Here is a 12994-nt window from a genome sequence, read left to right as displayed (position 1 = left end):
CTGGTTCTTTGAAAAGATAAACAAAATCTACAAGGCTTTAAGCAGGCTCATCAAGAAAAAAAGAGAGGGGACCCAAATAAAACAACCAGAAATGAAAGAGGAGAGATTACAACTGATACCACAGAAATACAAAAGACTGTAAGAAATTACTACGAAGAACTATATGCCAAGAAATTTGAAAACCTAGGTGAAATGGACAAATTTCTACAAAAATATAATCTTCCAAAACTCAGTGAAGAAGAAGCACAAAGCCTGAACAGACCAATAACACCTGATGAAATTGAAACAGTAATCAAAAAGCTTCCGACACACAAAAGCCCTGGACCAGATGGTTTCACAGGAGAATTCTACAGAGCATTTAAGGAAGAGCTAACCCCCATCCTCCACAGATTATTTCAAAAAACTCGAGAAGATGGAAAACTCCCAAACTTTTTTTAATGAAGCCAACATCACCCTGATCCCAAAACCAAATAAAGACATAAGAAAGAAAGAAAACCAGGCCAATATCACTGATGAACATAGATGTTAAAATTCTCAACAAAATATTGGCAAACCGCATCCAGCAATACATTAAAAAGATCACACACCATGACCAAGTGGGATTCATCCCAGGGATGCAAGGATGGTACAATATTTGCAAATCAATAAACATAATACATCACATAAACAAGAGCAAAGACAAAAAGACGATCAAATCAATAGATGCAGAAAAAGCATTTGATAAGTTATAGCACCCATTTATGATAAAAACACTCAGCAAAGTGGGAATAGAGGGAGCATCCCTCAACATAATAAAGGCCATATATGAGAGACCTACAGCCAACATCATACTCAATGGACAAAAACTTTGAACTTTCCCACTAAGATCAGGAACAAGACAAGGATGCTCTCTCTCACCACTCCTATTCAACATAGTACTGGAGGTCCTAGCCACAGCAATCAAACAAGAAAAAGAAATAAAAGGCATCCAAACTGGAAAGGAGGAAATGAAACTGTCACTGTTTGCAGACGACATGATAGTGTACATGGAAAACCCTATAGACTCCACCAAAAAACTACTTGACCTAATAAATGAATTTGGCAAAACAGCTGGATACAAAGTCAATACTCAGAAATCAAAGGCATTCCTGTACATCAACAACGAAACTGCAGAAACAGAAATCAGGAAAAAAATCCCATTTGATATAGCAACAAGAAAAATAAAGTACCTAGGAATAAACCTAACCAAGGAGGTAAAAGACCTGTACTCAGAAAACTACACAACACTGAAGAAAGAAATTAAGGAAGACACAAACAAATGGAAGCATGTCCCATGCTCATGGATTGGAAGAATTCACATCATCAAAATGGCCATACTACCCAAAGTGATTTATAGATTCAGTGAAATCCATATTAAAGTACCAATGACTTATTTCACAGATATAGAACAAATAGTTCAGATGTTTATATGGAACTATAAACAAATCTACATAGTTGCAGCAATTTTGAGAAAGAAGAACAAAGCAGGAGGGATCACAATGCCTGGTATCAAACTGTCCTACAAGGCCACTGTAATCAAAACAGCCTGGTACTGGCAGAAAAACAGGCACATAGACAAATGGAACAGAACAGAGAGCCCAGAAATAAACTCAAGTCTCTATGGACAATTAATATTTGACAAAGGAGGCAGGAGCATAAAATGGAGCAAAAATAGCCTCTTCAACAGATGGCATTGGGAGATCTGGACAGCTACATGCAAAAAAATGAAACTCGATCACCAACTTACACCATACACAAAAATAAACTCAAGGTGGATAAAGGACTTAAATATAGGTAGTAACACCATAAAAGTCCTACAGGAGAACATAGGCAGGAAAATATCAGATATTCCACGCAACAATATTTTCACAAATATGTCTGTTAGAGCAAGTGACATAAAGGAAAGAATAAACAAATGGGATCTCATCAAAATGAAAAGCTTCTGCACAGCTAAAGAAAACAGCATTAACATGAAAAGAGAACCAACCATATGGGAAAACATATTTGCCAATGATACCTCAGACAAGGGTTTGATCTCCAAAATATGTAAAGAACTCACATGACTCCACTCTAGGAAGACAAACAACCCAATTAAAAAATGGGCAAAGGACTTGAACAGACACTTCTCCAAGGAAGACATACAGAGGGCCCAGAGACATATGAAAAGATGCTCAGCATCACTAGCCATCAGAGAGATGTAAATTAAAACCACAATGAGATACCACCTCACACCAGTCAGAATGGCCAAAATAGGCAAATCAACAAACAAGTGTTGGAGAGGATGCGGAGAAAAGAGAACCCTAGTACATTGCTGGTGGGAATGCAGACTGGTGTGGCCACTGTGGAAAACAGTATGAAATTTCCTCAGAAAACTAAAAATGGAACTGCCCTTTGACCCAGCAATTCCACTGCTGGGATTATACCCTAAGAACCCTGAAACACCAATCCAAAAGAACCTATGCACCCCAATGTTCATAGCAGCACAATTTACAATAGCCAAGTGCTGGAAGCAACCTAAGTGCCCATCAGCAAATGAGTGGATCAAAGAACTATGGTATATTTACACAATGGAATTCTACGCAGCAGAGAGAAAGAAGGAGCTCATACCCTTTGTGACGGTATGGATGGAACTGGAGAGCATTATGCTAAGTGCAATAAGCCAGGTGGTGAGGGACAAATACCATATGATCTCACCTTTAACTGGGACATAATCAACAAAAGAAAAAAGCAAACAAACTATAACCAGAGTCATTGAAGTTAAGAACAATCTAAAAATAGCCAGAGGGGAGAGGGGAATGGACAGTGGGGAGGAGGGTTTTCAGGATCTACCATAAAGGACATTTGGACAAAACCAAAGGGGAGAGGTGGGGAGAAAATGCAGACAACTGTAATTGAACAACAATGAAATAATTTTTTTTTAAAAAAGCAGTAACTGTGGGCTAAAAACCCTTTTACCCTAAGCTAGTAGGCTTGCTAAAGAATCCAGGGGGGAAACATAAGGAAAGAAGCAGATGCTGTTCCAGTAAGGGGGGGCAGGGAGCTGAGCCCACCCCCTGTCACCATCCAGGCTCCCACAGACTCCACTTGCATCACCAGACATGCTGAAAGTCTTCAGGAAATATATAATAAACGTATCACCAAAAAGTTATTTCTATCAGTGAAGTTTAAAGCAAATAAACCTTTGAGCCTATTTTTGTATGATTTCTTTAAAAAGTGTGCCTGAAAGATACTCTCCCTATCAACATACTATAACCATATTTTGTTCTTTAATCAGGAAAACATTTTTTCTCCAAAATATTAAGCATTTTGAATATTTGTAACATTTTTAAATAGAATTTTTTGTATTAATATCTGGCCAGTTCTTCTTGATTTCCTTTCTCTTTGTCCTGTTTCCAATCACTACATAATTTTTATTTTTCCATAAGTAGGTACCAATATTATGGAAACAGAAATTGTAGAAGTAAAACTATCAACAAAATCAAAAGGCAACCTACTGAATGGGAGAAAACATTTGCAAATTATATATCTGATAAAGAGTTAATATCCAAAATACATAAAGAACTCATACAACTGAAAAAAAAACCCCACAAATAATCCAATTAATAATGGACAGAGGAGCCCTGGCTGGTGTGGCTCAATGGATTGAATGCCAGCCTGCAAACCAAAGGGTTGCGGGTTCTATTTCCAGTCAGGGCACATGCCTGGGTTTCGGGGCCAGGTCCCCAGTGCAGGCCACGTGAGAGGCAACCACACACTGATGTTTCTCTCCCTCTCTTTCTCCTTTGCTTCCCCTCTCTCTAAAAATAAATAAATAATCTTCTTAAAAAGTGGGCAGAGGACCTGAATATATATTTTTCCAAAAATATATGCAGATGGCTGATGGTCTCATGAACAGATACCCAACCTCACTAATCATCAGGAAAATGCAAATCAAAACCACAATTCGATATCACCTCACACCTATTAGAACAGCTATTATCATCAACAGGACAAAACTGACAAGTGTTGGTGAGGATGTGGAGAAAAGGGAACCCTTTTGCCTTGGTAGTGGGAATGTAAATTGGTGCAGCTATGATTGAACAGTATGGGGCCTCCTCAAAAAATTGAAAACAGAACTACCACATGATCCAGCAATTCCATTTCTGGGTATTTATCTGAAGAAAACAAAAACACTAACTGTAAAAGATACATGCACCCCCATGTTCATTGGAGCATTATTTACAATAGTCAAGATATGGAAACAATGCAAGTGTCCACTGACAGATGAATGAATAAAGAAAAATGTAATATTAGTCAGCCATAAAAGAGAATGAAATTGTCCCATTTGTGACAACATAGATAGAAACTGACAGTATTATGCTAAGTGAAATAAGTCAGACAGAGAAAGACAAATGTCATATGATCTCATTTATATGTGAAATCTAAAAACCAACCAAACAAAAACACACCAAGGTCATAGATACAGAGAACAGGTTGGTGGTTGGTAGAGGTGGGGCTGAGGGTGGGTGGTGGATAAAATGGGTGAAGGGGGTCAAAAGGTACACACTTTCAGTTATAAAATAAGTCATGAGGATATAATGTACATCATGTCCACTGTAGTTAATAACACTATATTGCATATTTGTTAGTTGCTAAGTGAGTAGACCTTAAAATTTTTCATCACAAGAAAAAAATTCTTTATATAAGGTGATGGATGATAACTAGATCTATTGGGAATATATCAGAATGTATACAAATATGGAAGCATTATGTTGTATCCCTGAAACTAATATAGTGTCGTATGTTGATTATACCTCAATAAAATATGAGATATCAGAGAAACGGAAGAAAAATTCTCTAATTCATTTCAATTCTGCTGCACTATTCCATAACCTTACCAAATGCAGGAGGGAGAAAGACACATCTTAGGTTTATGCTCTAAATGGGGATGCTTTCAGAACAAGCTAAATAGCTTTTTAATAATATTATTCATAACTTACATTTGCGTACAATGTAATACAATATACAACTCTCACAAAAGTCTCTTTACTCTCAAAAGAGCCCTGAGAACCAGACATATTACCCTTGAGGAAACGACTCCCCAGATTATATGGAAGGTGGTGGAGCCAAGGACTCTTGGCTCAGAGCTCTTTGTTCTCTGTCCTGCTAAGGCAACTTGTCCTGGGCAAGAAGCACAGCCAACTAACTACCTTAGAGAATTTTCCAGTTAACTTACCATCAGATTCCTTGCTGCCTAAAGACAGCAAAGTGAGCCACAGAACTTCTCTTAGCTTCTGTTTTTGCATCTTCAAAATAAGGACAAATGCCACCCATCCTGCAGGATAAGGTGAGAGTAAAATTAAATGATGCCAGTGAAGGAAGAGTCATAAACCATCAAATATTATACATGTGTTATACAAATCCCTTCTTTAGGAGCTTTATTGCAGAGTAAATGAGGACACTCATTTGCCATTTGAACTTGGGCAAGTTTCTTAATATTTCTAAGGCTCAGCTTCTTTATCTATAAAATGAGACTGCTACTAGACCTTGTCTGTGAAATTACTGTTGAGGAGTAAAGGAGATAATCCATACCAAGCATGTAGCACCAGTCAGTGCATGGACGCAGGAAGTCCTTGACAAATGTCAGCTATCTTTAGCAAAGGCACTCATGTTTGATCCCAGCCCTTTACCAGCACAGGTACAGCAGATGAGTAAAGCCCAAAAGAGCCCAGGGGCTCCTTATTATGATCCTGCCTGCCCAGGCTCTTTGCTGCTTTATGCTCTCAAAAGACATTTTGAAAGAGTGCCACGTACCCTTTGTTTTACAAAATTAACATCCCTGGTCTGGAGCAAACTTTCAGCCATTGAACGTGGCTTGCCTTCCTTTAATTCCCTCCTGCACTGGAGTACAAGGTTTGGCTGGAGAATATTCATACCCATCCTGATATTCAGAGAACAAAACTGACCAACTCTACATCTCAGTGCTCCTCCTGAAGAAGGGGCAGTTTGACAATGCTACTTCAAAAGATATCTGGCAGTTATGGAACCAAATTTTCTGAACACAGACAAGAATAAATCATGTATGTACTGACTAGGAAAAGTTAACTCTAGTTGTGAGTAAAGGAATGTAAAAAACAGCAAAGTGCTTGGCATATAATTGACACTTAAGCTGGGATAGAAAAGTAACAAGTTGTCTTCCAGGTTGGATTGGTGTTTGATCATAGCTTTGAAGAATGTTTTAACAGGAAAAGAAGAATAAACACCAACACAAAACTAATCTTAAAATCTAATCAGTCTCTGGTTATGAATACTACCTCTTAATATAATAGATAACTACATTTTTCTGTAACTTAGATCATCTAAATATACATACAATCTTTACATAATGCCTGAGGGACATATAAATTACACATGTCAACACTCACATGAATGGAAGTTGTTTACTGGTCTTCAGGTGTGGGTGTGGCATCTGAGCCAGTGCCTCAGACTTGCTTTCCAAACCCTGAGATGTCTCAGTGACTTTCAGAGAGGAGAGAAACTTAAACTTGGGAAGGTAATGTAGTTGGAGGCATCCTGAAATGCTTGACATTGTCTTGTTCCTTAGTATTTCAGAAGTAAATTTGTTTATCATTCTCAAGCATTTTATTTTCCTCTTAATTCTTTTTGGGGGGAGGTCTTACAAGAGTTCTGATCCAGATCTTGGACTTCCTCCCTTGTGTGCTTTGTTATTTCAGAACTTAAACATTTGAACATGTGACTTGCCATTGTATGGGAACTTTAATGAACCAGTGAACATTTAGTAAGTGCCTGCCACCTAAAAGGCATGCCATAGGGCAGTGTGGTGGGTGGGTGCTGTAAACCCCCAATCATCTACAAATGACACTGAGGGCTCTCTAAATACCATACACTGAACTGCCAATTTGAATAAAGACCAGCTCTTGTGCTCCAGTTTATAGACAAGTGGGGGATGCAAACATAAAAACAATTACAACACAATGAAAAGTGCCAAACAACCAGCAGATCCATGGGTTTCCCCCTTTGTGGACCATTCCTGCTGGAGGATGTGAATGGATTTGGTGGCAATGTCTGAGTACCTCCCAGGGAAGCTGGACACAGGAGCTCCAGCTCCAGCTCAACAGCACCCAAGAAGGGCCCCATCACAGCAATGGATGCAAATACAGCCTACCAACTAGACACCCTCATCTGCCCTTGGTCCCACAGAAACTATTATTTTTCTCTCATAAGAGCCATAGAATTTTCCCCTGGCTCTGGGAAAACAGCCTGTCACTGGGACCTCTCACTCTTCCCTCAATTCTCTCTAGTCTCGTTTTTCTCCCCCTGTCCCTTCCAGCTATGCTGGTGTCTTTGCCTTCCTTGCTCTTCCTTTGTTCCTGGGCTGTCATCTCCTCATCATACTGGGCGTCCCCCAAAAGATACCGTGCAAACAGCCAACACCCTGGAATACACAGAAGTACTTCTTCTGCAATGTGGGTAACTCAGCTTCACATTATACAGTTAAGAGTTTGACACGTCATATTTACAGTATGTACTTTTAACTGAAAATAAAAATTATAGATTAAAATATATCTCTTTTGAAAAGTACAAAGAGTAATTTGAAGAAAACCCATTAGGACCCTTTACCTTTTAAAACTTATGAATCTGACTGAAATGAAAACATGAGAAAATGAAAAATATATAATTATGAAAACTTTCTCCCTGTTCTAGGATGTATATATTTCTGAAAAAAAAAAAAGTCAAGAAATGGAGAGTTATTTAGGAGATGAGCTAAGCCAAGGGTATGTATTACTTCTGTGGCATCCCCTTGGGATGTGGCTTTGGGTGCTCTGTCCCTAACTGGGTGAGACAAGAATGCCACTGTTGCTTTCACCATTGTTCTTGGAATGAAGAATAGTACCATTTTTTATTTTTACATCCAGCATAATCTCTTTCTTCAAGACCCACATTTCAGAATGTCTTCATTTGAAATGTGGATCTTGGAAAGCCCCACTTAGTATCAGGAAGAAAGCTATAGTGGGGGTGGGTAGGGGACTGAGCCCTGCTCCAGCCGCACTGCTGTGGCTGCGGGGCTGCTCTGACCCTTGGCATGAGGCCAGGCAGTGGGGTCCCCCTTTGCTTGTGTGGCCACAAGGCAGCGAAGTGGCTCTCGGGCAGTAACGACGAGCACGGACTCTAGAGCTTGACTGACCACAAGCGAACCTTGGCTCCATGTGGCTTTGAGAGAGTTATTTAACTTTCCTGTGCCTCAGTTCCTCCCTGTGAAGTGGGAAAAACAATAGAATCTGCCACTTGGGGTCCTCATGGGGATCGATTTAGTTCTTAGAGCTGTTGGGCATGTAGTAAGCACTGTTTTTGTACCTACTATTTTGATTCCCAAGCCTCCAAGGGGAATCCAGTTAATGGCAGAATGGTCTCCTTTATGTGGACATAAACCATGAAAGACTGGCATTTAATGTACTTAAATCTCAAGTCACATAATCCCAGATCCTAAAGACAGGTTTTTTAAAAGACACAATTCCTGGTAACACTATTGCCGACACACAAATCAGAGGCGGCAGCATGACGTACAGGATTCCACAGTGCATTTCAAGGCAAGGAAGGAGCTGACCCAGCAGCAACAGTGTTGTGCCCTGGCCCGGTGCGTACATGCTTTTCAAGACTCCGGGTGTGTGCACTTCATAAGATGGCCTCTTTGAGACGGACAGACTTTCTCCCCAGATTCCTGGGTTCATAGAAATCCACGTTTCACCGCCACAGTTTACTCAACTCTAATTAGGGGTCTGATTGCTGGTTGGCCTTGCACAAAGGACTTTTAATTAGGGCTGAGAACGCTTAGAAAAATCCATTTGGCAAGTTGGCCCCCTCGCTCTATCTCTTTTTTAACATCTTGCCAAGATCGTAAGGAAAGGGAGAGCTTAATTACAGCTGGTGTATATATCTTTAAGAAAAAAATGCATTAAGTACTTTAAAATAGGCTCTCTTGGCTCCGTGATCACAAGGATTTTACTCACTTCTTATCCCTGATTGGTCTCATTCTCAGTTACAGATGAATCAGACACATTTTGAGCAGCTTTAAGATTTGCTTTTCATCCAAAGCCAAGTAGGCAAATGGCAGTGAATTCACAAGCTTTTCCAAATGATCTCATAGGTTCCTCTGGCTCCACTGTGGGGGCCGTTTGCACTCTGCGACGCTGTTATCGTAAACACCCCCGGCTTCCTTGTGTCCAAGGAGAGGCTGCCGCACAGGGCCCACCAGCAAGGCACTCCACTTTCTAGAAGGCAAGTGTGGGTCCCTTCATAGGTGCATGCAGGTAGCCGTAAGCTGAAAAATGAGAACCAAATAAGCACAAGATAGACCCTGAGCCAGAAAGGCGAGCCTGAAGAAGGGTGCAGTGGACATGGAGCGTTGGAAGGGGGATCCTGTCCTTAAATGCCTCAGAAAGCGTCGTGTGTCTCTCTCTCTCTCAATGCCTCCATGGAGCCCCCCTCTCATTAAATCTTCCAGCCTGAAAACAAGTGACCCACGCTCCCCTTCAATTCATTTGAACCAGGCCCTGGCAGACAAAACTTTTTAATTATTTATATGACATATCTGATAGGACGTGGAGTTGCTGAACACAGGGTAACATGCTCCGGGCGACTCTGTGAAGCTCAAACCAGCCACTCAGATGCATGAGATTTTCCAACTGAAGTTTGCTTTTTACTGATCCTTTAGTCTCTGCCTTTTTTTTTTTTTTTCAAGTCCTTGTGTCTCAGAGCTAAGGATTCCTTTCATCTAATCTCAGGATGTGAAGCTGTGTATTACATTTCTTCACTTACTATTTATGTTTGATGCAAAAATATGAAACTGGGTAGAAGCAGAAGATGCTGTCACTTAGTGTCTAAAAGGGATGTGCCGATCATTCCTGAGCCCCATCCAAAACTTTCACACTTTTTCAACGTGAAGCTTCTGTGCAGACTCTTGAGTCTGGCTCTGTGGAATTATCTTAAAATCCAGGCACATCCCTCTCTGTGGAGCTTGCGTAGCTCATGCTCAATAGGAATTTTAGTGTCTTCTGCCTTTTGACTTAGACCAGTGATTTCACCTTTTTTCATCTCACAGCACACATAAACTAATGACTAAAATTCTGTGGCACACCAAAAAATACATTTGTTGCCCATCTCACCAAAAAATAGGTGTAATTTTGATTCATTCACACTGGGCGGCTATTGTTGTGTTGACTGTTGTCATTTTCTTTATTTGACAATCTAGGGTGAAAGAAGTCAGTGCCCCTGACCAAATAGGTATTGTGTGTTTTAAAAATTCTTGCAGCACACTGGTTGGAAATTGCTGACCTAGACAACCAGTGAGGGGCAGAGGAGCCAGGCTGCTCTGGCATCGTTCCCATGCTGAGAATACATGATGGCTACCCAAGGGCTCTCCGACAAAAATGTTTTTCTGAGGTCACTCTCATTCTGTAGTAGCAGCCACAACAGGTAAATTTAATGATTGTATAGTGAAATGTCACTGGACTAAAATCTAAGGCAAATTCTAATATCTAAGAAAATATGGAGGAAGAACACATTTCTAATTCAAGCCAGGTAAATTTCCAGATATTCAGTTGATTTATCACACACCATATGTATGCCCTTCCTTTACACTGTTTTTACCATGTCTTAGAGAGATCAGACATCTATTTATCACTGTTATATTCTTCGTGCTATTAAAAATAATCAGGTTTCTGTGTTACCTTCTCTCTCAACTGCCAAGGACGCTCTCCAGAACTTCATATTAGTTCTTCTGATGAGCCGGAGACGGGAATATCATTATCCTCATTTTATAGATGGAGAAATCTGAAGCACAGGGAGACTGTTTTGCCTAAGGTGAAAGTGTTGTTTTAATCCTAGACTTTTATTTTTATCTCTTCAAATTTCTTCCTGAGGGTGGTAATGAGCTCGGTGGATTCATCAGGACTAAGCCTTGTCTGAAGACTTGTTTATAAAATTATTTCAATAAAATCCACAATCAGATAGGCTGGGGTAGGTCTTTAAACCGAGTGGCTTCCCTAATGAGCCACTCATCAGGGAGGCAAAACCTCGTTACCAGCTGAGCTGGCTTCTCCCACACTCTGTCTTCGCGGGGGTTGAGGTAAGTTTATTAGTAATAAAGACCAAAGCCCTAAGAGCTTTTACACAAGAATCTGGTTTCTTTTTCATTTGTTTGATTATTTAAAAAGTTAGGTTGGAAAATGTTTGTGGAATAGCTAATAATGTGACTTCAGAGAGGGATGGCTTGGCACATCCCACTCATTAGCTCCGAGGCTGCCTTACCTTGGACTTTGCTCAGTTAGTTGCTGTCTCCTAATTTCCTTCCCTGTGGCTGTGCTATTTGCCCCTCTGATTCCTATCTGCCTCTTCAACTCAACTCACACACTGAAGTTACCTATACAAAAGACTGAATTTTCCAAGTGAAAAGGAATCCAGAAGGAGGATTTTTATGTTTCAGAGCCCAGGGCTTCTGGATACTCATGGGCCTGGGAGCCACCCTGGATGTTTATTGAGTGGTAGAGTTTGTCTTCCACATATGTGATGTTTTGAAAGAGGTCCTTTGGTTGTTTACAACAGGATATTTCCATTGAAGATGAGAGGCCAACTATGGACCATTGTGCAGCTAGGCCCAATGGTGAAAGGCCCCTCACTCAAAGGTGGGAAAGTGCTTCTTGGTCCTAAATCCCCACAAACCAAGTTGGCTCAGTTGCCCCTAAGCCTCCTTGAAATGAGAATAGGCAAAGTAGGAGAGAGTTCATCATTGCCTAATGGGAGCTCAACTAGTTACATAGACTCTGTACTTCCAATTTGAAAACTGCATTTGGTACAGAAAGGGAGAGATGCAACTCATTTCCATCCTATTTGTTTTTGTTATTTTAATAATATTTACAGTTTGTAAAGAGAATTTCTGATTTACAAATGATAAAGCAATAGTATATGCTCATTGTCAAGAATTTAGGTAATTTGTGCAGCGGGGGAAAGTGGTGGTGGGAAAATGGAGACAACTGTATTCGAAAAACAATAAAAAATGATTAAAAATAATAATAATAATTTTTTTAAAGAATTTAGGTAAAACAACCCTCCTACAAAGACATGTTGGTGCCTCCCTGTCCTTGGACACGTAAGAATTGGAGGCAAAGAAATGTGGACTTGGAGAAAGCTGGGGCCAGCGTGTTACCTGCAGGCTCAAGATCAACCATTCCATATAGAAAAGAAAGAAGAAGAATTTAGATAAAACAAAACAAAACGTATTAGAAAGATAATTACATTATCCTCAGTTATATCATCCAGAAAATAAATGTCAACATTTGGCCCAGGCCCTCCCAATCATAAATAGACACCTCTTCCATTTAGGATTAGCGTGTGTTTAGAATTCAGACCCTGCTGTCCTTTCTCATTTGATATTATTTCTTGAGTATTCTTCTATAGCCTGGGAAAATATGATTTCTATATCTGAATTTCATTGTTTGGTGTACTGTGATTTATGGACCCATTTCCCTAATGTTGGGTATTCAGGTTTTTCTAACTGGTAGTTAGATAATAAAGAATTCTGTAATGCACACCCCTTTAGAGCACACATTTTTATTGTGGGGGAGATAGATTCTTCAAATTGAACTAAGGAGTCAAACCTATTAACATTTTAAAATCCAGTTTTCATTTTGTTTTCTAAACACATTGTACTAATTTGTATCCCAATTTCTATGCATGATGGTACCCTTCAGACTGAATCTTAACCACACTAATTTTCTTTATTTTATTAATTGGATAGATGTTCACCTCTGTTAATTGAGTCTTATTGCAATTATTTTCTATTTGTTTGATAACTAGCTATTTTTAACAATTCTATTGAGATACAATTTATATACCATAAAATCTCATTATAAAGGTACAACTCAGAGATTTTAGTAAATGTATAGAGTTTTGTAACTATCACCAATTTTAAAATAATTTT

The 12994-nt window shown here is 39.6% G+C and overlaps 1 non-coding gene across 1 annotated transcript; it reads left to right on the top strand.

The window, feature by feature from the left end:
- The first annotated feature begins 12120 nt into the window (after positions 1 to 12120).
- On the top strand, positions 12121 to 12251 carry LOC112297428 (small nucleolar RNA SNORA38). The gene has a single exon (XR_002974012.1). It is a non-coding gene; the product is annotated as a small nucleolar RNA SNORA38 (small nucleolar RNA).
- Positions 12252 to 12994: the final 743 nt, after the last annotated feature.

The sequence above is a fragment of the Desmodus rotundus genome, chromosome 11, assembly GCF_022682495.2.
Source record: "Desmodus rotundus isolate HL8 chromosome 11, HLdesRot8A.1, whole genome shotgun sequence".
NCBI classification, from domain to species: Eukaryota; Metazoa; Chordata; class Mammalia; order Chiroptera; family Phyllostomidae; genus Desmodus; species Desmodus rotundus.
Note: the sequence above shows the minus strand (reverse complement) of the source record. Positions and strands in the feature narration are given on the sequence as shown.